General features: G+C 34.8%; 1 long non-coding RNA gene across 1 annotated transcript in view; it reads left to right on the top strand.

Moving 5' to 3' along the window:
• Nucleotides 1–13,082, top strand: part of LOC127385038 (uncharacterized) — a 66,855-nt gene extending 53,773 nt beyond the window's left edge. Inside the window, exon 4 of the long non-coding RNA XR_007889576.1 lies at nucleotides 12,900–13,082. This is a non-coding gene — a long non-coding RNA (uncharacterized LOC127385038). The remainder of the gene's footprint in view (nucleotides 1–12,899) is intronic.
• Nucleotides 13,083–26,138: the final 13,056 nt, after the last annotated feature.

Raw genomic sequence — 26,138 nt, 5'->3', positions numbered from 1 at the left:
GAGCAATATTTCTTCTCTGACTCCTGAGATATTTTTTTTAATTTTTAGTATATATTCTAGAGGAATGACTGCAGTTGTTGTCTCTTGTCTTTTTGATTATCTTATGCATAGAAATATTGCCTCAAGTCTAAGAACTGCATTCTTCTCAATGACTTTTTACTGGGTCAGTTTTTATTTTTCTTTCTTCATTGCAATGAAGTATTTCTAGTTAGTGTTTCCTAGCTTGCCCAACACATAATCACTTTGTCTTAATCACTTTCATTCTAGGTATATTCCAGGTGGGCTTTCTGGTTGGCTTGAATAGTTAGTAGCTGCTGATCTTTATATCTTATTCATTATTTATTTCTTGGATGTGAGAAACACGCTGATTTTTCTTAATTAAATTCAGTATGTCTCCCCCCTCCTCTTTGTATTTCTGCAGAAAATCCCACCACTATGCTTTTAGTAATGTCTTTTTTATTTTTCTAGACCTTACCTACTCTTACTACTCTTTCTGTCAACAGAGCTGCTTCTGCACTGTGGGATATACTTGCATCCCCTTTTCAGATTCTAATAAAAGATATTATCTCAAATTGCCTACATTCTTGATGACCACTGTTAACATTTTTATGGGTCAGGGTTATGCGTTGCATGGTTTTACATATGTATGAATGTGCATATATATCTAAAAATGTGTATGTATATATATACATGTGAAATGAAGTGCATTGAGTAAATCAAACCACTTCATTGAGGTTTAACAAAACATGTAAAAATATCTTTTTTTAGAAATATGTAAGATGTCATTTTTTAGAGGCATGATTGTTTTCTAAGAAATACTTATCACAAGCTTGTATCTTGAATAAGAGTACTGTGTTTTTCTTTGGTCCTGCTTTCTTAATTTCCTTTTCTTGTGATCATTATTTCTTAATTTAAAGTCCAAGATTTCAAATTAAAGAATCTTATAAAATATTTTATGAAGAACACAAATGGACAGAAAAGTGTTGATTTCCAACATATAACATACAACATTTTGAAAACCCCTATGATATGTTAAACAATACAGAAGTAAAAAAACCTCCATTCCAAAATCTGAGTTAATGCGTGTGGAGGTAGTAAATATGATGTAATGTTCACTGATATTTGTGGGCTTTACACATTGGCAGAAGATTAATCTTCTACAAATTTCTTAAATTAGTTTGAATATAATGTGTAGTTAAATAGAAAGCAAATAATTCCATTATTCATGCCTGAGATGCATGAAAAATAAAAAAAAAAAGTATCTATTAAAAATTCAGTTAAATAAATATTTCACTAAACTTGAAAAAAAAATTAAATATTTTTGCATAATATATGAATTGGGCCCAACATGCACATCAGGATAGAATGAAGGCTTTGTTCCTTGATTAGTTGGCCAACGGCTGTAAAGCATGTGTCTCCCACTACAGTTAACTGCTTCTTGAGTTTAAGACACTTCCATACAATGTATTATTTTGATGCTGATATAAATTCTCCAGCAACTACTGAGTGTTCTAGGTGTGCTGTATGGTCTACTTCAATATCAAAACTTTATAATAGTTTAGACTGAAAAATAGTTTGCATATGGATTTGAAATATTCACCTCTCCTTCAAATGAATAGAGTGATAAGCTGAACCCACACTCTAGACACTATGGTTAAAGGAGTTTGGAAGAAAAGAGTATCAAGTAACTAGTAAAGGAAAGCTATTTTTCTAGGTCAATAAAAAATGGATTTCTAATCAACAATGACGTGCATTTATATGTGCTTTTCTGCAGTTAAAGCTTTTTGCTTTAAAAAAGATATTGCACATTGCAAAGTGGGCTGTTGCTAGGATTCCAGAATTAACCAAATGCAACCAGCATTCATGGAAGTCATATAAAAGAGGTTCTATTAGCACTTAGCACAAGATGAATGGAGGATAATCAAATAGTCTCAGCCCACGTAAAACAGAAGAAGAAAAAACCAAGAAAAGTCACTTTTCATTTTAATGTTGTCAACAAATAATAAACATTCTGTCTAAATAGCAGAGTGGAAAAATAATTGTAATTTTAACTCTGACATCTAAAGTCTATAAGAATTTTGAAATAAAAAAATGGATGCTTCACAGAGATGTTTTAATTTTTAGAAATATAATTATTTGAAAATTCTAGCTGCATGTATTTTGTTACATTTTCACAGTGTTTCTGTCATTAGCAAAGAAAATAGCTTTTACAGGAATGATTATTGAGTTCCACACTGGTAATATTGTCCTGTCTGCTTTTAATTTTTCTTTTGTAAAATGACAATTTTTAATGGCTAGATAAATAATAGAGTGTCTGAGCAATTCCAGTTGTAATTGGTGTGTTCCTTCCCTTGCATTTTTGTCTGTATTATAAGTAATGATCCAATAAATCAAAAATGTATACATTTGACTGATCACCTGCCTTTTCCTCCTTTGTAGACTCTGTGGTTGTTATTTAGTGCATAATTTTAAAGTAAGTTTTGTTTGAAGGACTCTGAGATAGACATTTGGGCCAAACTGCAGTGAGCATGAAGTACAAGGATGATTACATAATTCTGAAGTCTTCATAGAACAACTGAAAATTGAGGCTGTGTACTACAAGCTTTGATTAGACACAGTATATTTTCTTCAGGCTGTATTGGTGAACTAGTCTGTAGTGTTTTTCTATAGCAGGCTGTTCAGTGTTTTTAATTAAATACTGCAGCATCCCACCTGGATGGCCTTTACTGCAGTTCTGTCCTTGACAGAACATTAAAACATTTTGGCATTTAGAACTGTTTTGTATGCAGGTAGCTAGAAAATACAACAGAATTGTAATCTATATTCTTCCAAGGTTTTAAACTCTTGGGCTTCCAAACCATTATTAATTCTTAATGTTTATCATCATGTTACATTTTGGAATACTTAACTGACAAAATGACACCATTAAAGTGATAAGACCATAATTATAGCATGCATACATAGACATTCTAGAAGCATTGTTCTTTCAAAAATTTTTCCAATCTCCCTTTAAATCCATGGAGTTGTTATTTCAAAACACTGCACTGTGATGTTCTACCACTTCTTTACTCCTGTGTAGTGATCAACTGTTTTGCAACTGTTCTTTCAACTTTAATTTTATGTGTTTCCCAATGTCCTCATACTGTGCGGACATATCAAACAGTATACCCATATTCAGTGTCTCTATGCCACTTACTACTCTGTGAAACTCTACCATAATGTTTCTTTGCTGATATTTTTTTCTATACTGAAAATTCCTGTTTTGATATCCCTTACACAGAAACCTCGATTATCCTAATCCATCTTTTCCCTCTATTTTTTTTTTTTATTCTGACATAGATGGATGGATAACAGTACAGTGAACAGTCAGCTGCTATGAAAGTTCTTGTCCTGTCAATCCACCTCAGTCACTGCTTAAATTAAATTTAATGAGATTTAATTTGAGAAGGAATAAATGAGATTTCATTTAAATGAAAAACAAATGAGACAGTTGTTCATGACACAGAGGGATAGTGGAAGAGATCAGGACCGATTCCAGGCAGATGAAACAGGAAAATATCTTATCAGTTAAAAGATACTTTTATCTTTTCTGCTTTTGGTTTTCTTTCTGATGAGGTTGCCCTTCCTTATCTGCCAGTAAGGAGATTATAAAGTTAAATACTATTCACATTTTTATTTACATGATCAAAGATTAGGACCTGTTCTGTTTTGCTGTAGCTGCAGTATAAAAACAAAAATTCCCTAGTAAGATAAATGGACAATACAATGAAGATGAATTTTTATGTGTCTTTGTTGATTTGATAGTGTTTTTCCAGAGATCATGAAAATGCTAGGTAAATTCAGGTGCTGCTCAAGCTTGTGCTTTTTCATGCCCTTCGTTTTTTTCTGAAAGTAACCTATGTTGGTACTGTTCTTTGTAGCATGTTTTTTGTTGTTCAGGTTGTTTTTGTATGTTTGTTTGTGTGTGTGTGTTTGGGTTTTTTTTGTTTGTTTGTTTGTTTGATTAATGCACAGCAAACACACATTTGTATTCAAAGACTTCTGTCCAACTGCTAGACTCTACAAGAGATATCTCTTTCATCTCCACCTGAAAACCTACTTTTCTTCAGTGGCAAAAAACAACTTTTGTCTGCTTCAAAGGTAAACTCTTCCTCTTTCTGGTCCTTAAGATCTGTGTGAAGTATTCATAAAAAGTCTGGAGAGGAACAGCATTTTGATGGTTTCAAGCAATAGTTTGGCCACTTACGCTTTGCTGTCTTGCATTTGCTTTCTTACATCAGAATGTGCTAAGTGCTCAAATGCAAAGGCATGTCTTACATTTGTCAACGTATGTATGGGATCAAAGGAAGAAGGATTTAGTTGAAAGTCACCAAAATCTAAGGAATATTCAAATAGCCCTGTGGTGTTACTTTTGAGAGATTAGGATGCTCCCAGTATCAATGAAGAGCTAATAATTGCATACAAATAAGAATTATAAATTATGTTTACACAAATGGAATTAATTATCATTAGTGAAACATTTGTGTTCTCAATAGTTGACTTTTTTTTTTAGGCAATTTTTTACTACATAGACCAACATTTTTTTTTTTTTACTGCTGTCCCAATCTTCCTTGAAATATCTCTGCCACCTTCTTCACAATTCCAGAATATCTAGAAGATTATAAGTGGAAAGAAGTAATTGAATGTACTGCTTTTTTTGGTGCTAAGAGGATGCCTTTGGAGCTGCACTTTTTTCTGTCATATAGGCTGGCTAACACAATTACTTATATTTACTGTTCACTATTTAAACACTGTAAGCACATTTGTAATGAAGTAGACAATCCCAAGTACAAATGTAATTAAGAAAGATGTGACATCTGGAAAGTAAAATAGTATTTTTTAATAAAGCAGGTGATATAGTTAGAAAAAAAACAGTCAAACTTTTAGATAAATTGCCTTTTCTTTGAGAAAGTAACAGTAAATTTCAAGCTAAAACCAGAATTTGATAATTAATGTTCACATAACCATTGATAATTTTATATTTTGCTCATATTTACTTTAAAATTTGCCCTTCTGTGAAGTGGGTTTTACAAATTTCAACACAGGATACTTTGTGGTGTTAAAAAGATTGTGCTTTACTCATTTCTCTCTTGGCACAGCTAACATAATAATTATTTCAATCTGTGTTAAAATGTACTTGTGATTTAGTCCTGAAGTCCTTTCTTTAATTATATAAAGAAAAAAAGAAAAGATAGTGTTGCATTTTGTCATGGAAATATTTCATTCCCTAACCCATTAGAGTGAATTTTATTTACAATTGAGCTAGAACTAGATACATATACCTTCAGAACCTGTATACGTTACCTTTCTCACATAAAACTGAATTTTATCTTTTCAGGAAAAGCTACCCTAGAGGGTGATAATAGAGTCAGTGCTTCTTAGTATCAGCTATTCATTTTGTCTCTGATTCAGATTACAACTTTTTGAGCACTATTTTCATGATGGCATAACTGTACGAGTTTAATAAAGTAAACACACTCAGAAAGATTTTTACTGCAGTCTAGTGTACTAAAGACACAGCTAACCTGAGCTACTGTAACTCATGTCAGAAAGGACTGCAGCAAGCACTCTCATCAGAACCTGTACAGTGGAGTGATACAGTTGTAGCTTCACTCCCCTAGAGTACCAACATAAAACAATAGTACAACACAATGCATGAGAGTTTCAGAGAAAATCCTGAGAGTTTAGAATACGCATCAGATCATTAATGTTGAGAGAAAGTTCCCAAGAATGTAAATATTTTGCCAGATAGAATTCTCTAACATTTGGAATGTATATTAGAATACAGGTCTTCCACTCTTTTCCCAATCAAGTGACCAACAATTAAAACACACTGAATAATGGATTACACTTTTACACTGAGCTACCTGCAGCTGATGCAGCTGACAGATAGATGTACAGCTCAGAAAAAAAAACAACAAACAAAAACACACTACTGAAATGTATCTTGTCTTTACTCTTGCCACTGTATCTTAAGATCATAATCAAAAAGGGGCAAGAACAAAGTTTGAAACAGCATATTCCTTCTTCTGTGCTCAGAAGCGAGTTTGCAAAATAGCTGCACTGATATAATAACGAGTTCTGAAGCCTTTCTTTCTGTTTTATAGCTTTTGTTTGCTCTCTTGTATTTTCTTTCATTTTCCTTCTACCATCTTTATCCCCCTTTGCTTAGTAACTAAATATTATCAAATGAAAGAAAGAAAGGAAGACATCATGTGGGAAACAGGAAATAGGTAGAAAAAGAAAATTTAAAACTTTAGCCTAAAACTGAGGGTAAAAAGAAAACTTGTGAGACTTTTCATTGGTATAACAGTGGAAAAATTCACTGAAATACTTTGCCTCTGTTTGCAATTTTCCCTTTGAAGTGCCAAAGACTTTTATTATTTTTTACTGACTTGAATGAAAACTCTAAAAGCTGTATTTATGATAGTTAATCAGTTCCTAGTTTCTTTTTTGAATCACAGAATCATGGAATGCCAAGTTGGAAAGGGTCCTCAAGGATCATCTGGTCCAGCCTTTCTAGGTACTACTATAGTTTATATGACATGGCTCAGCACCCTGCCTAGCTGAGACTTAAAATTATCCAATGTGGGGGAATCTACCACTTCCCTTGGGAGACTATTCCAATATTTGACTGTCCTTATGGTGAAAAATTTACCTCGTGTCCAATCAGAATCTCCCAAGCGCAACTTGTGCCCATTACCCCTTGTCTTTTCCGTGTGACTCCTTGCAAATACGGAATCTCCATCTTCTTTGTAGCCACCCTTTAAGGACTGCTTCCTGCCCCCTTAAATAACAGAAACCTAGCTGACAGTTTCTGTTAGTTTACTTGCACTTTAAAGTTTTGTTTACTTTATGTTTTTCCAGATAACTATACTACCAAACTATTTGCCATCTTAAATATTTTTTTTTATTTCTTTCTGTCATAGCTTAATTTGGAATACCTTCTTGACAATGAACTTGCACAAGTTATTACACAGTAATGCTGAGATATAGTATCATTGTGGGAGGATTTATTTTAAGTAGTCAAGATGTTTAATAAAGCCAAGTTAGTTCAATGAAACTATAGCCTTATAAGCTTCAGAACCCTTACAAGCTTTCCTAAGATATTAGCTACCACAGACTGTCTACAGAAACTATTTTTTTTTAAGTATTAGTGTTTTTTTCGTACTCTATATGAGGCCTGTCTATAGTTACAGCTATAGAAACTGAGACGGATAGATAAAGTTAGTTCTAAAACCTGCAGAGATTTCAGTTACACTGCTTTTTGCACTGTTGACATATCCAAACTGCAGTTTTGACAGGCAGGTAAGGCTGAGACTGCTTACTTAAAGGGATAGTTATAGGAGAAATAAAACCTTCTGAGACTGTACATTCTGAATTCATCCTAGATTGACTTGCTGGACTATTTTCTTTGCAGAAGATAAAATGTATATTCTCATTCCAGAGACATTTCTTCACTGAATCCCATTATATTGTGAAGGATGGAAAAAAAGAAAGTTATAGAGAAAGGGAAGGCAGAGAAATGGAGACAGAAATTAATCAAATTCAAAAAATAATTTCACCTTACAATCCACCTAACTATGCTCAGAGTTTTATGATAATAACCTTACTGTGAAACTGACTATCTATGGTTTTGATACTAAAAAAAAAAAGAAACACATAAATCTGCTAGGATGTGTTGGCCTGTCTTCTAGATCCAGGTATCTTTTGCATTGTCTTAACTGTCAAATATCTTCATTGTCACACATAGAACTTTGTAGAATAATGCAGCAACATTTTTTCCTGGAATGTATTTTTTGTCCTTTTTTCAGTTCTATAATTTAAACATTTATATTTAGACAGCAAATTATGTTAGTAGGATATGAACTCCGTCATCTAAAATAACAGAGCAGTTGAAGTGCACCTATTAAATTTTTTCCACCCTGAATTTTAGGGAAATTGGTTTTCTATACCTTAAATCTAGTCTAATGAGATTGGCAGCTGTGGAAATTTGTAGTAGTGACACTTAATACTATCGTGCAAGGGTTAGGTTAATAGCACTGTGAAATGACATGGTGGTTTCATGCAATCTCCAAATGAAGATGAGCTCACCTGAAGTTAGGAAGCTAACTCCCCACTCCTTTCTAAGCTATTCAGCACCCTTAGTACAGTCCCTTATTTTTTTTTGAAGCCACAAGCAAGGTAGGTGTTAGTCTTTTTACCCAAGTAACAAGTGATAGGACAAGAGGAAATGGCCTCAATTTGTGCCAGGGAAGATTTAGATTGGATATTAGGAAGAATTTCTTCACCGAAAGGGTTGTCAAGCATTTGGACAGGATGCCAAGGGAATTGCTGAGTCATCATCCCTGGAAGTATTTAAAAGATGTGTAGATATAGCAGTTCAGGGCATGGTTTAACAGTGGACTTGGCAGTTATAAGTTTATGATTGGACTCAATGATCTTAAAGGTGAATTCCAACCTGAGTGATTCTATAATTCTATGAATAAATGCTAAAATTTAATACGTATATATTATGTCTAACACTAAATTCTAATGATCTTTGGATTTCTGTCTGTTTCTTTAATTGACATTCCTTTTTTAGTAGATTAACAAAGCCTTTAATCCAGCAAATCTAAATTGCTGTTGCCCAGCTCTACATACTTGTATGAAGAGATGTGTGGTTCATATCAAGCAATTTAGTGATTTAATGTTAGCTCTTTATTGTCACTGAGGTTGAACTTCTGATGTGATATGCTCAAAGATGTCAGATGGAGCTACTCTAGTAGTTTAATCTTCATACAGGTTTTTCGTTTTTTGTTACAACCATTGAAATGATACTCAGTATTTTACAGTAAAATACCTATATTCTGTTTCATATACTGATAGTATTAATGAATTTGCAGAAGCTAGTCATGGTACAGAAAGGTCTCATGATGAGACTACGCTTCTAATGAAAAAGAGTTCTAATGATAGTAGGAATACGACAAACTTGTGGTGAAATATATTAGTGATACAGAAAATGGTATTTTTTCCCCAATACTTTTTGTGTCAGTCAATAACACATACCTAGTATGGCAAAAAATGCCTGTAACACAGAGCTCTGCAACACATCAGAGGCAGAGCCCTGTGACAATAACTCTTTGTGGTCAGACCTGGGAGGGCAGACACAATGTCACTCCTGAGGCTTCTTTAGTCCATAGGAGACCTATCATCTTATTTTTCTTGGTGTTACAATTTTTACAGTTTACCTCCTGTGCATAGAACTATAATGGCTCCACAGCCATTAAACTAACTATCCCTTTACTTCGTGAGCTACTTATTGCTACTATGAGTATGAAACTGTGGTTGTACCAGAAAAGATAAGGAAAGCAAAACAGAAGGAAAAACTGTTGTTATAGCAAAGCCAAACCAATACAAAGCAACAGACAAGACAACGCAAGTTCAAAACGGTAAGCATAATAACACTCAGAGCTGAGGCTTTGTAAACTCACTGCAAAACCTCTGGGCTTCTGTTAGCAATGGCAATATGGTACTGTTGAGCTACAGAGTTACAAAAACAAGCAAAATATTTCACTCACTCTCCACCCAGATAAAACCCTGCATCTTCATCATCCCTGCAAAAAGAATTACACAGGATTATCTATTTATTTTAGCAAAAGGAGACTCTTTTTTATTATTAGTGATTCTTGTAAAGAATTGTGGGCTTTTTATAACTGAAGGAGAACCTATTTTGGCAATCTTACCCGTTATCAGAGCTGCAAGCATATGGAGTGGCTCGTGACTTCATAGATTTGGTTCTTTACATCTTAATGTAAATTGATCTAAAGATGCTATGAGTCTTTTTTTGTTGAATTCAGTGAGGTCCATACTAAGCCTTAGGACACGGTGTTAGGCAGGTCCAGGTTTGATGCAGCTCTGCTAAACATTAATTATATAAGATTTCCCATTTGAGGCTATCAGGAAAAAGTCTCTATAGATGAGCAAAAATGTTCTTTTAAATTGAAGAAAGTTTATTAGCTGGTTTAAACTAGGAAAGCTCCAAAATTGATCCATGACTTGAGATACAGTTTTATTAACAACTTAATTTTATTTTTTTCATGTGTTTGAGAACAAATTCTCAGAAGTTAGCAAACTACACTAATTTGAGAATATGTCTAAGAGAATTACAAGAAAAATTATTAGTAAAATAGACACAATTTTGAATTCTGAATTTCCCAGGAGTCCTTTTTTTTAGTTGGGGAAATACTGTAGATTACTGATCAATAATCTGATATGCAATCGGTGGTATATAGTGATAACAGAGCTAGAACCCTTTTATTCTGAGGCATCTAACTCACAAGGAAAAGAAGTTATCATAAAAGCACACACTTTATAACAAAAATTATTTTTCAATATTTATTTACTTGTTCTTTTTCTGGCCAAAATTTTTGTCAGGAAACAGTTCTTGGCAAAGCCACTAGTGGAAACAATGTTTTTTTCCTTCTTGTGCATTTTTTTCAAAGAGATTTGCTGATATTTGCAACCTAAAAGAAAGGAAAAGAGAATCCATAAGTGGACTAAATCTTGCAGTTTTTTCATTTCAATTAGACATAACAAGGTAAAATCCTTTGTAAATCTGAGTCCAGTTGCTCTCTCAGTCCCCTGGTTCATAGGGGATTACTCTGCCATATTACCTTATCTTTAGCAATGCCTCCTTCAAGCTGTAAATGCCCTGGCTGTTCTAAAACGTTTTGTGATACTCATGTAAGTTGGAGTTGCTATTGAGGAGGCCAGAAAAACACTGTATACTGAAAACTGCTACTGCAAGGGCTTCTAAAAAGAGGAAATCTCCAAATAAGATTTCAGAACAGGATTTTTTGCCTCCATATTACAATTTCCTTTCATGTGTTTAGTTTACATAAAGTGGCTACCTAGGGATATTCTTTACAATTAGTCGACATATTGTTTGTGTTCTTGTTGCTACCCTGTACATATAATGATCTGAAATCAGATGAAAGAAGTTTTATTGCCCCAATACCTGAGAGACTGCAACCCCCCTCCAAGTTTGCCATTTAAATCCCAACTGTGCTGTTGCCTTTAACTGTGCAAGACAGCAAGACAGCACATTTTGTAGATTAAACCAATAAACTAGCAAACATAAAAGAAACAAATCTCATAATTGTGGATTTCAATTAAAGAAAGGAGGATCAAAGCAAACATTCTGCTTGAAATTGCACAGCTGCTATCTACATAAAATGAGGAAAAAAAAAGCCCTTCTCCAGCTAGCCATAATTTTTGGAGTGGAGGACAGAGGAGGGAGAGCTCAAACCCTGCAGTAGGACAGATTGCTTATGCTTCTCACGTCCCAATCAGTATTACAGAAATATTGAGTAATAAATTCCCTGCCTCTCCTGATCTGAGAAGCTCCCACCATCTGTGAAAGACAATTTGTAACAGCTTTAGTATTAAGATTCAATAAACAGACAATCACAAGCATTGTGCCAAATAGTGTCTGCAGTTGAAGAAAAAACAAAGCAAAAGAATGAGTAACTCCACAAAGCTTGTATTGCAAAATTTTTCAGCGACCAAAACAGTTTTGATTGCAGAGGGATTCTTTTTTCTCTTCTTTCCTCAGTCAGCAAGGAGTGCTGGAGGCTGCACACAATTCAGCTACATCTGTGGGCTGTGTATGTAGGCCTCATTCAAATGTGTTGAATTATTATTGATGGTTGAGGCAGTTCTGCTCTGCTGGTGAACCAATAATGTCAAGGCAGTACCTGCAAGATTAATTGTAGGAGAGAATGGGCTCTTGTTTCCAGGGACTGAGGCATTAATAGAGACTGATCATTAGTTTCAAGGGATTCAACAGACAGCTGAACAAATGCCTCAGACGATGTTATACATGCTAAATCCTGGCACTTACCTCTTAACAGTACTGTAAAAAGTTTAGAACAATTGTGTTTAAACTTGGAAAACCAGAAGGCTCTGTAAACCAAATGAAAAGGAAAAAACCCACTACTTAGGTTGCTAAAGCAAGTTAGGCTCTATAAACCTATGTGAGCATATTGCCCTCTGGTATATACTGAAAAGAAAGGAGACGAACTAATATCTGCAGCATTAACAGAAAAATAAACTGCTTTTTAGTGACAGCACCTAGGTTTTCAAAATATATATATATATGACATTCTACACACGGCAATATAAGTTGAATCAAAAAGCAGAATATTTTATGCTGTTTCTCTTGCACCACTGCAGTGGAAAATTGTACTCCATGAAGCATTTTTGCAGTAGAGAACTGAGAATATGCAGTGAATGAAGCTGCAGCCATAGCAACAGCTACATAATTTTTCAGGCAGTGACAAGGCACACAGTATAAAATTTAAGCAATATAACTCCTACACTGGCTTCCAAAAAAAAAAACCAAAACCAAAACATAAAAAAAAGCCAAAAGTGGAGAAGACGGTGCTGAATGCTGTTTATTACAAAGTGATGATGCCTTCCACCTTTTCAAGACCCTGGGCTTCCTGTAGTTTGCTTGTGTGATCAGAGGTGCAGCTCAGAGATTAGCTGTAACTCTCTATCATGTTTTTTAGGTTTGGCAGGTGATATCCCTCTTTCTGTCTTCTGTTATCTCCTTAGCATAATATTTTCCAAAGAGCCTTGGGACTTTTGAGGGCAAATTTTAAATATATTGTCCAATTATGCACCCTTTGTGACTTTTTCTAGTTGTGCAATATTTTGACAAAATAATCCCCAAATGAATAAAACCCAGATGCTTGTGTAGCTCAACAAACTGAAGTTCAGGCTTATGAAACTTATCTGAAATGAGAATGGTCAACTGCTTTTCTGATTTTCCAGTTTTACAGTTGCTTAGTGCATTACTTCTTTTCTTTTTCAAGGTTAAAACAGCAGCAGCAGAACTACTGAGCAAATGAACTTTCGGTTGAAAGATCCACAGCAGAAGGATATATTCAGTCTTCCATTGTTACTTTGTGTCCTTAGTTTCCACGTGATTTCTTTCAAGGTGTCCTTTGAAGTTCCACAGCCAATTTTTCATTGTCCACAGACATACAATAGAAGACCTCGAGGAACTTTGCACATCTCAGACTATCTGGGAGCTTTGCAAGCTTAAATAGAGGTAAAAATGAAATTGACAAAAGGGATTTAAATTCTGCTTTGAAATGAAATGGTGAGGCTCCTAAGTAGGTTTTCACTCCATGCTGAAGAGAACACCAATCTTTAAAAGATATTTTCAAAACAAAACCATATCAAAATACCTAATTTATATGGACCACACCAAAGCTGGATTTTTTAGGGTTGGGTTTTAGTTATTGAGTCCATTAAAAAATTCAGAGATGTTTTTTTTGAAACAGACACAACTTCAAAAAGCCTTGTATTCTAACAAAGTAGAGAATACCAATGGAACTCTATTGATCTGAAAAGAATATGACCAAATTGAACAGCAAAGCTGTTTTCTCCCTCTTAAGTTTAAACAATTTTGACCAAGAGTGATTTAGTTCACATTGAATAAATGAAAGTGCAAAATCTACATCCAGCACCTGAGTGTAAGAAAGCATCTCATGCTACATTGTTTCTAGGTGAGTCTTGGGAAGGAATGAAGTCCTGAAGCTAAGTCTTGAGCTGTGCTACAAAAACAGGACAGTTTGGAATTTTTGTTTTGCCCCTGTATCTTTTCTGTTCTGATTTTGATTTAAGATGCTCAGCAGTCACCCAAATAATGTTTGGTTTCCTGTCATATGCCATAGAAAAGTCACAAGATGTTATAAGCATGACTGACAGCAGATTATATTAGTAGTTTGTTACCATCCTGAAGATGATCTCTTGCAAGTATGATTAGTTAGCTATAACGTCACATTGTTTGAAGAAAGTGAGATGGCATAGCCTGTGTTTTTATCAGAGTAGTGTGTGAAAGTGTAAAGAGACATGATGAAATTCTGTTCTGTGACAGCATCATTCTTTTGAAAGCTCTGTTTGATCTTGTAGTCAAAGGTTGTCATGTGTCTGCCCAACAATCAGCTGATATTTTTCTTACTCCTGATCAGAGTTTTCAAATGAAAAGCATGTTGAACAAAAAAGTCCAGGCCTGGACTTATTTCCCCCCACCGCCCAACTCTAACAAGTTTTAAAATAAGACATAAAAAGTCTTAAATTACATACAAAACTTTTCTTAATTTTATGTAGGCACTTCAGAAGTTTTTAAACTGCCATATATTTACAGTAATTATAAAATCTTAGCTGCAGTGAAAACAACTTTCCTCAAAGAATCTGGACTCGAAGAGAAGACAGGTAGGGCGACTACATTCAGTCCAGAGCAAATCACAGGTAGGATGGGCTATTTTAAAAATAAAAGTTTCAGTTGACTACTAGCCTTTTGTGTATTAAGCACATACCGAACTACTTAACTTTATTAACTTTTGAAAAAACAGCTTTGTTTCTTCAAATATGTTGAACACAAAATACAATGCACAAATACACTTGAAAAGTTCCAAGTAAGCTCTTCCTGTAGACATTTCTTAAGAATTCCTACAATTTCTGGACAAAAAAATATTCAGTATTCAAAAGTAGATTTGAAGGGTCCTTTAGGTGCTTAGTGAATAACAGCTGTATAATTTCTACCTCTTGTATTAATATAGCAGCTTTTCTCAGCATTGATACTGACACCTACATTTCTTCTTGTGCTGTATAAAAAAGCTATTGAAGTCAGAGTTTAAAAGTCATTGCTATTTTTTTCCAAACGTTGACTTAGGGATGGATAGTACATTGTTATTTGCACTCATGATCAAAAGAGGCATATTTTCCTCAGACAAAGTCAACTTCTAGCAAGAGATGTGGTAGAAATTTACAGCACAAAAACCATTACCAGAATAAAATAGCTTTTAATCTCTGCTTATTTTTCCTTCCCTCAGAGAATACTTGAAGTCCCACCAACACAACTGGCACACCAGCTATTGTACCATGTCCCATCTTCTCCTGGATATTCACTATTTTTTAATTGATGATAAGAACAAACGATTTCTCATGTGTGTGTGAACTTCAAGGGAAAAGTTGCATTTGTATGCAATTTTTTAGTGGGCAGCTCACTGAGTGATTTCACAGCTTTATAAATAAATTAATAAAGTTCAGCTCATGAAAAATTATGGGAAATTAAAAGTTTCTGTGTCTATACTTGCTGTAGTGAAGTGCTGTACGTCAGGGTAGGTTAATCTAGGTAAGTAGGAAACTGTCCACTAACTGAAAGTGAAATACCTACCTCCAGTAATTCATGACTAGTGTTCCACAGCCTGTGTTTGTGGTTCTGTTCCATGGGGCCCAGTGCCACCCTTTTAGCCTAGATGGCTGTAGGGATGAAGGATGGCTGCAGTCCTCATTGGAAAAGATGATTGCAGTAGTGGGTCAGTGTGGGAAGGGGAAGGGGTAGGGGAAGGGGAAGAGGGAAGGGAAAGGGAAGGGGAAGAGGGAAGGGAAGGGAAGGGAAGGGAAGAGAAGGGAAGGGAAGAGAAGGGAAGGGAAGAGAAGGGAAGGGAAGGGAGAAGGGAAGGGAAGGGAGAAGGGAAGGGAAGGGAAGGGAAGGGAAGGGAAGGGAAGGGAAGGGAAGGGAAGGGAAAGGAAGGGAAGGGAAGGGAAGGGAAGGGAAGGGAAGGGAAGGGAAGGGAAGGGAAGGGAAGGGAAGGGAAGGGAAGGGAAGGGAAGGGAAGGGAAGGGAAGGGAAGGGAAGGGAAGGGAAGGGAAGGGAAGGGAAGGGAAGGGAAGGGAAGGGAAGGGAAGGGAAGGGAAGGGAAGGGAAGGGAAGGGAAGGGAAGGGAAGGGAAGGGAAGGGAAGGGAAGGGAAGGGAAGGGAAGGGAAGGGAGAAGGGAAGGGAAGGGAAGGAAAGAGAAGGGAAGGGAAGGGAAGGGAAGGGAAGGGAAGGGAAGGGAAGGGAAGGGAAGGGAAAGGAAGGGAAGGGAAAGGAAGGGAAGGGAAGGGAAGGGAAGGGAAGGGAAGGGAAGGGAAGGGAAGGGAAGGGAAGGGAAGGGAAGGGAAGGATACTTTTTTTGATAGAAATATCCTTCTGTGAAGCAGAAGTCCTAGATTGTTACCCTAGCTCTAGGTAAAACTTTGCATGAAGTAGTAAAAAATTCATTGGGTTTACAGGTTTGAAGCGAGTCCTGTCTTATCCTGATATTCCAAAATCCAGGCAATAAGAGGCACAATAAGGAAAAATAACACATCAGAGTAACCCAGGAAATAAACTGAATGTTTTGATACCATTTGCAGTGAAAATCTATTTGGGATAAACAATTAGAGAATATATTTTATTTCATTTGAAAGTGGAAACAGATTTGAGGAAATATGAGATCGTCCAATGCATTTTTGGGTTTTACAAAATATATTTTTATTACAATTATTTTATTTTAATTAGTTTCATAGAAGTACAGATGACTGTGAAACTGCCTTGTCAAGGAATTTCTTTCCTTGCAGTTTCGAATTTCTAGACCAAATGAGATTGAATTTTATGATTTTACAAAAGGTACTGTCTTCTAAATAGATTTTACTCAGAAATTTATGATCTGTTTAATCTGAGTTCTTCTTTTAGCAATTCACATTCTTTTCATAGCAGGTCAGATGACTGCAAAACTGCCTTCTTAAGGAATATATCTTCCTGCAGAGTTTCTTATATCTGGACCAAATGAGATTAAAAAAAAAAATAATAATTTTTTATTTGCTCCTCCAAGCAATCAAGAATTTTGTAGTTAACATGTCACTGATCACACTAGGTTATCTCGTAACTGTGATGAATGTATTCTTTACATTCATCTCTCTCTTTAGAGCAGTCAGTACGCACAGTGAATCTAAGGTCTTTAAATAGTAGAGGGATCCAGTGCATGATAAAACAGACAGTGCATCAAATTCAAATAGCTACAAAGAAGAAATCAATTGTTTGGTTTTTGTTTTTTTTTGTTGTTTTTTTTTTACTGGATCAAACTAGTTTTCAATTAAAATAACAACATTTACAGCTGTTTGACAACATTAAGCTCATCTACAAATAAGGAAGTACGACTACTTCTTTCAGTAGCAGAACCAAACTCATTATTTTGATCTTAATATTATGTAATTTGGTATAACCACCAGGGAACAGATTCTCAGCTAATAAAAAAAGCCATAATTATATTAGGATGTTATGACATGTCACACCATCTGAGAATTTTCTTTGAGTGTCATACTTATTAACACCTAATTTCAGCTACTTCTTTTGCTGCCTTTTATTTTTTTTTTTAAATCTGAGGATTTTCAGATAACTACAGAATAAAAAAAAATTATTTTTGAGCTTTACAAAGACAACTTTTGAAACCCACTATGATGTACAGGGTATATGCTACTAATCATGTCAACAGAGTTTATTTTCTTTGATTTCACACTGCAGCTTTAGGCATCTGCTATAGCAGATAGAAGTAGCTTTTGATAGCTCACTAAAGATATCATAGCACCAAAGGACTTGGAAAAAAGGCTAACACATTTTGAAAAAACAAAAAGAGGGGAGAAAAGTAATAGCAGAAGAGAAACACAAGGCTGACTTGTGCCAAAACAAAACATAAAGCTAGATCTGAAGCAGTGTCTTCAGTAGTGAAATCACTGACGCATATTGTCCAAGACTCTTAATTGTGTAATGTGAAGTAGTGCCTATAGCAGAGAATGCTAGAACTGATTGCTAATGGGAAATATAAGACCAGTTTATCAGCATTTCCCTGTCTTTCTAAAATAAGCCTTGCTCTAACTGCATATAAACTCAGTGCTGCAGAAAAGCTGCAAATTCTGCTGGTGTAATTATAAATTATTTTTATTCACCTTAGGAAATGGGATTAAGACTTATTTCATTTGTTAGTTATCTGAATTTGATATACTGCCCGTAGTACCAAGTTCTGACTCCCGTCACCATTTAAAAAACCTAGTTCCATAGCACTTACTGCTTTGAAGAGAGAAACAATTGAAAAGCACTCATTTATCATACTTACAGTGCAACTTTGATCTACTGACAAGTTAACCACAAAATCTGTGTGCTTTCAGAGAAATTCTATACTACATGCTTCAGACTGTAGAATATGATAAGGACAAAAGGGCAAAACAAAACCCCATAGATTAAAATGTTATCATGAAACCAATGGATTAGATCTGGAATTTCCAAACTGCCGAGGGAGAGGGGAGGTGTGAATGGTAGGATGTTCCTTTCATTAGTCCATGTCCACATATCTGACATAATCTGTCACTGAGTCCATTTACACCCTGGTTTTACTTGTGCTGCATATTCCAGAAAGCAGCAGGGAAACAATTTGTTTGCTATGCTTTGAAGGCAACAATATATTTTTTAAAATTTTATTTTATTTTTTTTTTTACTGGGAACATGCTTTTGTGAGAACTAAATCATGTTTAAATACTTCTCCAAATTCATGTTTACGTGAACAGTATTAATTTGGTAGATCAGAAAAGTTCCAGCTGCCAACTGATTTGCATTTAATAGATTAACCTAAAGTAAGCTGCAAAACTTAACTCCACATGCATGCAAAATACTGCTTTGCAACTAGCACTGACAGATGTGAAGGGACACAAGGTTGTCTATTCCAGAGGCTTTGCAAACTACACTTAAAAACCAAGCAGTTGTAAGTAGCTTGGCTTGAATATACTGCCAGCATTTTTTAGAGAGGTGTGGGAATGGAATGGTTCTGAACAGATTCTCAGTACAGCTGTCACTACTGGCAGTATTACTTGAGCCACCACTGCGATAACTTAAACTCCCACCACCACTGAATGATTCACTATGCTGTTTGATCCTAGGAAACCCTGATGCTGTGCTGTGACTTCAAAGCTGCTGCTCTAGCTGCATGTGTGGAAGGTTATCATCTACTGTATCAAACATAAAAGTACTGAAAATTATTAACCCTTCTGTGGCAGACCAAGTTTCTGTTTCTTGGAACTGCATCCTGGTTCATGTGCTTTTAAGCTCTTAAGGAAACTATACATTCTGGTCCTCATCTCACTCTCTGGAACTAGACTTTCAATTTGGTGTTATTATCAGAGGTTTCATTCAGGCATTATAGTGGTTTGTTTTCTAGAGTCTCCTAACTACTGCTTTCTGCCCATACCTTAACTACAAACTGCAAGATTAATACTACTACTACTCAAACCCTAGTGACCACTTTGAAACACCTTGTTAAGACTTCAAAATGATGAAGTATTTATAAAAGTAGTCCCTTGGAAAAAAAAAAAGCAAAAAAAAAAAAAAAAGGCAAACAAACAATAAAAATCTTAGAATTATAGAATCACAGGGGTTGGAAGGGACCTCCGAAGATCATCAAGTCCAACCCCCTTGTTGCAGCAGGAACACCTAGGGCAGATCACACAGAAACACATCCAGACAGGTCTGTTCCAGTGCTCTGTCACCCTCACAGTAAAGAAGTTTTTCCTCATATTGAGGTGGAACTTCCTGTGTTGTAGCTTGGTGCCATTTCCCCTTGTTCTATCCCAGGGCACCACTGAGAAGAGACTGGCCCATTCTTGACATCCATCCTTCAGATATTTATAAACATTAATAAGGTCCCCTCTCAGTCTTCTTTTCTCAAGACTAAACAGCCCCAGGTCTCTTAGCCTTTCCTTGTATGACAGATGTTCTAATCCCTTAACCATCCTTGTATCCCTCCATTAGACTCTTCCCAGCATATTACTATCCCTCTTGAACTGGGGAGTCCAGAACTGGACACAATACTCCAGATGTGGTCTTACTAGGGTAAGCGAAGAAGATTAAATAGAAACACGGTGTAGACTGCTTGAGGAAATGAAGGAGTTACAGCATGGTCCTTTCACATCAAATTTGTGAAGTTCTCCATTTAAAATTATTTAAAGAAAAAGCCTAGAATACAATTATGCTGAATTGCACTTCCAAAAATTCAGGTTTTATATTTGCTGTTGGGCAATTAAGAAGGTTATCATATGGAGTTTCTCAAGAGTTGAAAACTGTTTTCATGTTCAGGTAAGGAGGAAGAAATCTAACCAATTTATTACAACAGTTATCTAATTAATCTATTACAACAGTTCTGAAAGTAAGTTATATAGAGAGATATTTTTATTTGACCATTAAGATGATGTCCACCAGTGTCCTTCACCTCTACCTTCTTAGGTATGTTCTGTTGCTTTTAACCTCTTCTGCTGACTTTAAGATTTATCAAAGTCCCCTGTAAGAACACGGTTGCACACTGCAGGGTAAAGAAGCAGAGAAAACATGAGGCCACCTTTGTCTTAAAACAAACAGCTTCATGTTAACCATTAGTAAACCATTCCCACTTTGCTTTTTTTTACAGAATTTTAAAGGTTGCCTGAGATCAACCAACCTGTTATTTGCCTACCTGTCTTTGACCCAGTAAGGGTGAAATTTTATTAGAAACTAAATAATACTACTGGTAGACCCCTAGAAGCCAAGAATAGGTTCAGTGCTGCTGGTGACACAAATCTATTCAAAACAGACTGCCTGTGTCAAGGGGAGAGTAAGTTTTACAATCTTTATAAGTACAAGAGAAACCAACCAACCCACAGACCAACCAACTAATCAGCTCCAAGTCAGTATAATGTTTCTATTATAACAAAAGGCTAGCTCAAGGCAAATAGATAAACTAATTTATCCCCTTTAATCCACTTGCTAAAACTTAGATAATACTCTAAAAAAAATAATTCAGAGCACATCCATTGTATTTATATACATATTTATCACAAGCAATTTTAAACCAGCTATAGGTAGCCTTCATGAGCTGATGCTGTACAGACTGGGTGCATTAGGAGATTAATATATTTGTAAACTTGATCATTTCTAGAATCTTTCAGAACACTGCAGTTCTTCTCTTATTATGTAGATTTCTGGATATTCAAAACATAATGTCCATTGAATATTTAAGGATTTTAAAGAAATATTTAAATCATACGTGATGAGTATGACAAAAGTGGTTATTGAGAAAAAAAAAAAAATTGCTAATCTTTTGTCCAGAGTTTATTTAAGCATACTATAAGGAAAGCTTATCCATATCTGGTGTAAACAGATATAAAAAAAAATGTACACTTTTAAAACTGAAAGTGTCAAACAAACATAAGCTGTAAAAAACTTGGACAACTGCATATATTCATTTTACTGCAGAACCACCTCTATCAATACCTCAACAGATTGCTTTATTTATACATTTTGAGCACCTTCTAGTTTGTATTTATCAGATAATGAACTCTTCAAATGGCAGATCACACAATGCATATCTACGCTTTGGAACATGTATGTGAAAAGTCTTCATTAGCTTCAGGGGAGACTGGACACATTCACTGAAGAGGAGGTTCTTGAGGCTCATAAATACACAGAAACTACTGCCATCTCAGGAAATCTCTGAGACAAAAACAATTGGAGACTGAGAGAGTAGTCAACAGAACTATCATTTATACTTGCTTATATTTCTCAACTTGGCCTCAAGTAAGAATAGAATAAAGGGTTTCCTGGACCTTTAGCTGGATTCAATATTGCTTTTCTTATGTTTATATGTCCTACCAGAGAATGCTATTATTTGGCATATATATTGGCATTCTGAAAAAATATATATGTGTTAAACTAATTTGACTTTTCAGAGCAAATTCCAGGTTAGCAGTGTGTTCCTGTTTTAAATCCATTGGTCATTATTAAACACTAAGCACACACAGGTATATATAAATATAGCAAGTACAGAAATAAGCACAAAAGGATCCCAAGTTATGATGTCTTCACAATAGGTTAGATAAATATCTGTCAGAGAATATAGATTTACCAGCTTGAGGCCAGACAGTTAGACTAGGTACCTCAAATGTCCATCCTCCTTGTCTTTCAGTGTTAGAAAGTTAATTTAAAAAACTTATAAAATTTAAAGCTCAGTTTTAGATTTCATATATTTAGTTATTACTTTATGTTTCAAAATTATTTATTAAATTAAATAATTTTGCAGAATTTAGAAGAGGAAGCAGTACACTCATAACTACAAGAACTGTGGATCCACCAGAAAGGTGAATACTTTTATTCTGTCTTATTAATAGAGATGCTTTTTTCATTTTAAAAAAATCCAAACCAAACCAAGACTAGCCCCCCTCTCTGGACAAAGTAGCCCCCTCACTGACCTGATATAGCAGAGTGCCATAATTATCCCTCAGATATCTTTTTCTTAAAACAGTTTCTTCATCAGTCTCATAAGTTATAAATCAATAGGCACTGATTATTTGATTTATGAGGAGTCTTTGATACTGATGTAGGTCATTATCTCATATTTTTCACTGTTTTATCCTCTCAGCCCTCTGTTTATGAGGCAATACCTCTGTTCCCATTTTAGAGAGACAAGATTAAATGTGATCTCTAACCTCAGGCCCAAGCCTGGCATAAAACCTAAACTTGAAAAGTGTCCTGATTGCACACATGCAAAATGGTTTGAGCATTTTCTTAAGTATAGGAAAGGCAGAGCTGACACCGCAGGGAAATCCTTCCTAGAAGATCATAACTCTACATATAAGAAAAAATGACAGTATAGTCTGGCTGAGTTTTGATCAGCTGGAGTTTGTGTTTCTGATTTTTTTTCTTTTTTAAAAGTATGCATGTGCTGCCCTAGAATTAGGGCCACATGGACAGAAAGGTTCAGAAAGCAGTCACTGTTTTGACCTACCATAGCGATGCCTACCTACCAAGCAATGTAAATGCAAAAAAAAAAAAAAAAGTAATGTAATGTAATACAGGAAGCTGAGCCAAGTAAAACTGGTTTGTTTTTTTTTTTCTACGACACTTGCACACAATAGAAAACAGAAGTGATCTGATAACACTGTGGATTTCGAAGACTTAAGATGGCTTCATAGTTAAATGGCTATGAATAAACTGTTTCAGAGCATCTACTCTGAAGGATATTGGAGTATGATAAGCCTTAAATAAAATAAAGCTCCAGCCTATGTTTTCCTGCTACTTAAATCTCTTAATCTTTAATATAAATATCTTTCCCACTAAAAACAAATAAGTACAGCATTAGCAATTGTCAGAGGGAATTCTAGTACCCAGCAAGCCAAACAGGTCATTCACTGGAGAGCAAGCCAATGTACTGATCTATGACACTTTAACAGTGTTAACATCAGCAGAGTGTGTCTGTATATTTTTGTTGGATGATACTACAAATAGCAGCATGTAAAAAGCTGACAAAGGGAAAAAAGATGAAAGCAAAAATGCTGGGATGGAACTAATTATAATAAAACTCTTGGCAAGTCAAATTATTAAGAGTCCCATATTAAAAGCAACTTTGACAATAATGGGATTCCAGAGTCCATAAAATTAGTCATGATTCAAAGATAAAAACAAATAATTTGCATTAAAGGTTTACTTTAAAGATTTAGCACTGTGTACCAAATGAAGAAAAAAAAACCACCTCCATAACTTTAGCACTTTAATATAGGTATCCATTATCTAATGGTTATATAATGGATGCCAAATGAGCTCATTATTATCAGTGCTATTATACTGAATACTAAATGAACTCATCATAGAAACACACTTGCTTTAAAAAGTATTACCACACCATCAGTGACAAGGAAATAAAAAAAAAAACTTACCAACTTCCTGAGATGACTAATTTGATTTCAGTGTTAACTTCTAATGTACTATTAATCAACAGTTCATTATACTTTTAGATAGTACTTAGTTTATTTGTGGTTTATTAGTACACAGTTTATTTCTGTAATCTTTTAATATATTGCACTCTATTCCTATGTAAACAATGCTGGTTTGGGCTGATACATATTTACAGTAAATGGAAGTTATGATACGTTTCTGTGACATTCAAATTTGTTCTGTTTTGCAAAACAAGGAGAGCTACAAAATTGTTGATGCAATCCAAAGTAAACAATAAGGTAATGCTGTGAGAAAATACTGTGAAAATTGTAAATTTTTATATGGGGTCCCTAAATTTATTTCTAAAATATGTCAAAACAATGTAGAATATGCAGTATATAAATGTGTATGTATATTAACATATTATATATTAAAAACAGGTACTCATGATTTAAAAATGTGATCTCAAAAAATGTCACAACTCATATGTACTATTAATATTTATATGCAGATGCTTTAATGTGCCAAAATCACATATATAAAATGTACAATGTTACTTGGAGCCCACACTGTTGTGATTTTTTTATTTTTATTTTTTTCTATCGACATAAAGAATAATATTTGCATCATGGAAATTAATATTTTTTCAGTCTGGACTGGACAAACAAAGATGTATTGGAAGCAGCATTTCAGAGTAACTTCAGAACACTAATATGATTTTGTGGTAACCAAGGTTATGCATAAGAAAATAGTGGAAAGTTAGGATTCCTGGAAGGCAGGACCTCTTCAGGACTGCTTTAGGACTCATAGAAACTACTGAAAAGCTCCTTTTCAACAGTATTGCATTGAAATTTGCAAAAATGCCAAGATTTTGGAAGCAAAAGTTGAACGCTAGTTCTGCCACCAAAGTTCAGTGAGATGCTAGATAAGACAACCTTACTCTAACAACCTTACTCTGAGCATATCCTACTTACAGAGGAAGAACATTAATCCTAGCATTTGCTTCCTAGTAATACTGAGAGAGTGAATATTATATACGTAATCTTTAAAAACATTGAGGCTGGCTGACATAGGAAAAGGAGAGAAACAGTCCTGAGAAAATAATTTTCCTTCATTATTAAATGATATAATGTCCTTAACTAAGAGGCTGGTTCACAGAATAACCATTCCCTTCATCTTCTTATGGAAGTTTTGAGATATTCTCAAAAGGAAATAAACAAAAAATAATTCCTATGTGATATTGCATATACAGATTTTACAGAAAACTCTCTGTAAGTATTTAAAATGATAAAGTAATCATTCTTTCTGTGCCTGGGTCCTCTGTTGTGAGAGGATTCTTCAAATCCTACATTCCGTTTCTATAGGATAAATAAATAATATATATACAAATCCTCTTGTGTAATTTTATTCTTTGTGGCATAATTTTCACATGGCAAGCACATTGACAGAAATTCCAGAAGTCTAACCCAAAGACCTTTTGGTTTTATAGAAAATATGTTAAAAGTTCTGCTAAGGTCAACTTGAAAAACCTTTTTAATATTAGACTATTTATTTTAATGTTTAATATTTTAATATTTATTTTGGTGATCCAAACAATTAAAAAAATATATTCAGAAGCATACTGATCAACCTGAGACAAAATGTTTTATTTACTTCTCTGCTTAGTTTTTCTTAACTTTTTTTCTGCAAGGAAATATTAAAAAAAAAAGTCATTCTGAAAGGAAAAGTTTGTTAAAAATATAAAAGAAATATTTTTACAGCTTTGAAACATGAATACCTACCTTCTGCTTAAGGCACAGAAGTTTAGTAAGTTAATTCAAATTCATCAAAAAATAAGAAAGAAAATACTGCCCAGCAGTAATGTCTAACAATTGAATCTGCTTAATTAGTAATTACTCTAGAAGGTAAAATAGCTATATTTTTATTTTTCTGATAGAAACTTTCTTTTCTCTTCCCACTCCATGATCTTGATGTTTAAGATGAGTATGACACAATGGTCTCAAACCTTTTAGGCAATGAATGCTTATTGAAAACATATTATAAACCAAACCAATTGACTTAGTCACAAAAATTGCTATTTAAGTAGTCTTAGCCTAAACACCAAATCCATTTTTGAGCTTTATTCTTTTCTTTCTATTAAGTTGATTCACTTACTCTGCTCTCCTAATGGAAAAACAAACAAAAACTGGAAGTGATGTCCTTAGTTAAATGAAAAGCTTATAATTGGTGAAGTCATAGTCACATCTCACAATGCCTTGATATAATGCAAAGATGCACACACATGACATGTGGCTGAAAATAGTCCTTATCTTGTTACCATCCTTCTGGCCTCAACAACTCACAATCAGCTGGTTTGTTTGATACATAAGAGACAGAAAGGAAGATTTCCTGGGTGACAGGGAATGTCCAACACCTGGTCTTAGACTGGATTTCAACATTTCTTATTTGTCTAAAGGTTGAGCACAGTCACTATACTAGTCAACTAGAGACAGAGATGAACCCTTCTAGATG

This window comes from Apus apus, chromosome 5 (genome assembly GCF_020740795.1).
Source record: "Apus apus isolate bApuApu2 chromosome 5, bApuApu2.pri.cur, whole genome shotgun sequence".
In the NCBI taxonomy this organism is placed as follows: Eukaryota; Metazoa; Chordata; class Aves; order Apodiformes; family Apodidae; genus Apus; species Apus apus.
The sequence above is the reverse complement of the archived record's forward strand: the minus strand, read 5'-3'. Positions and strand labels throughout refer to the sequence as shown.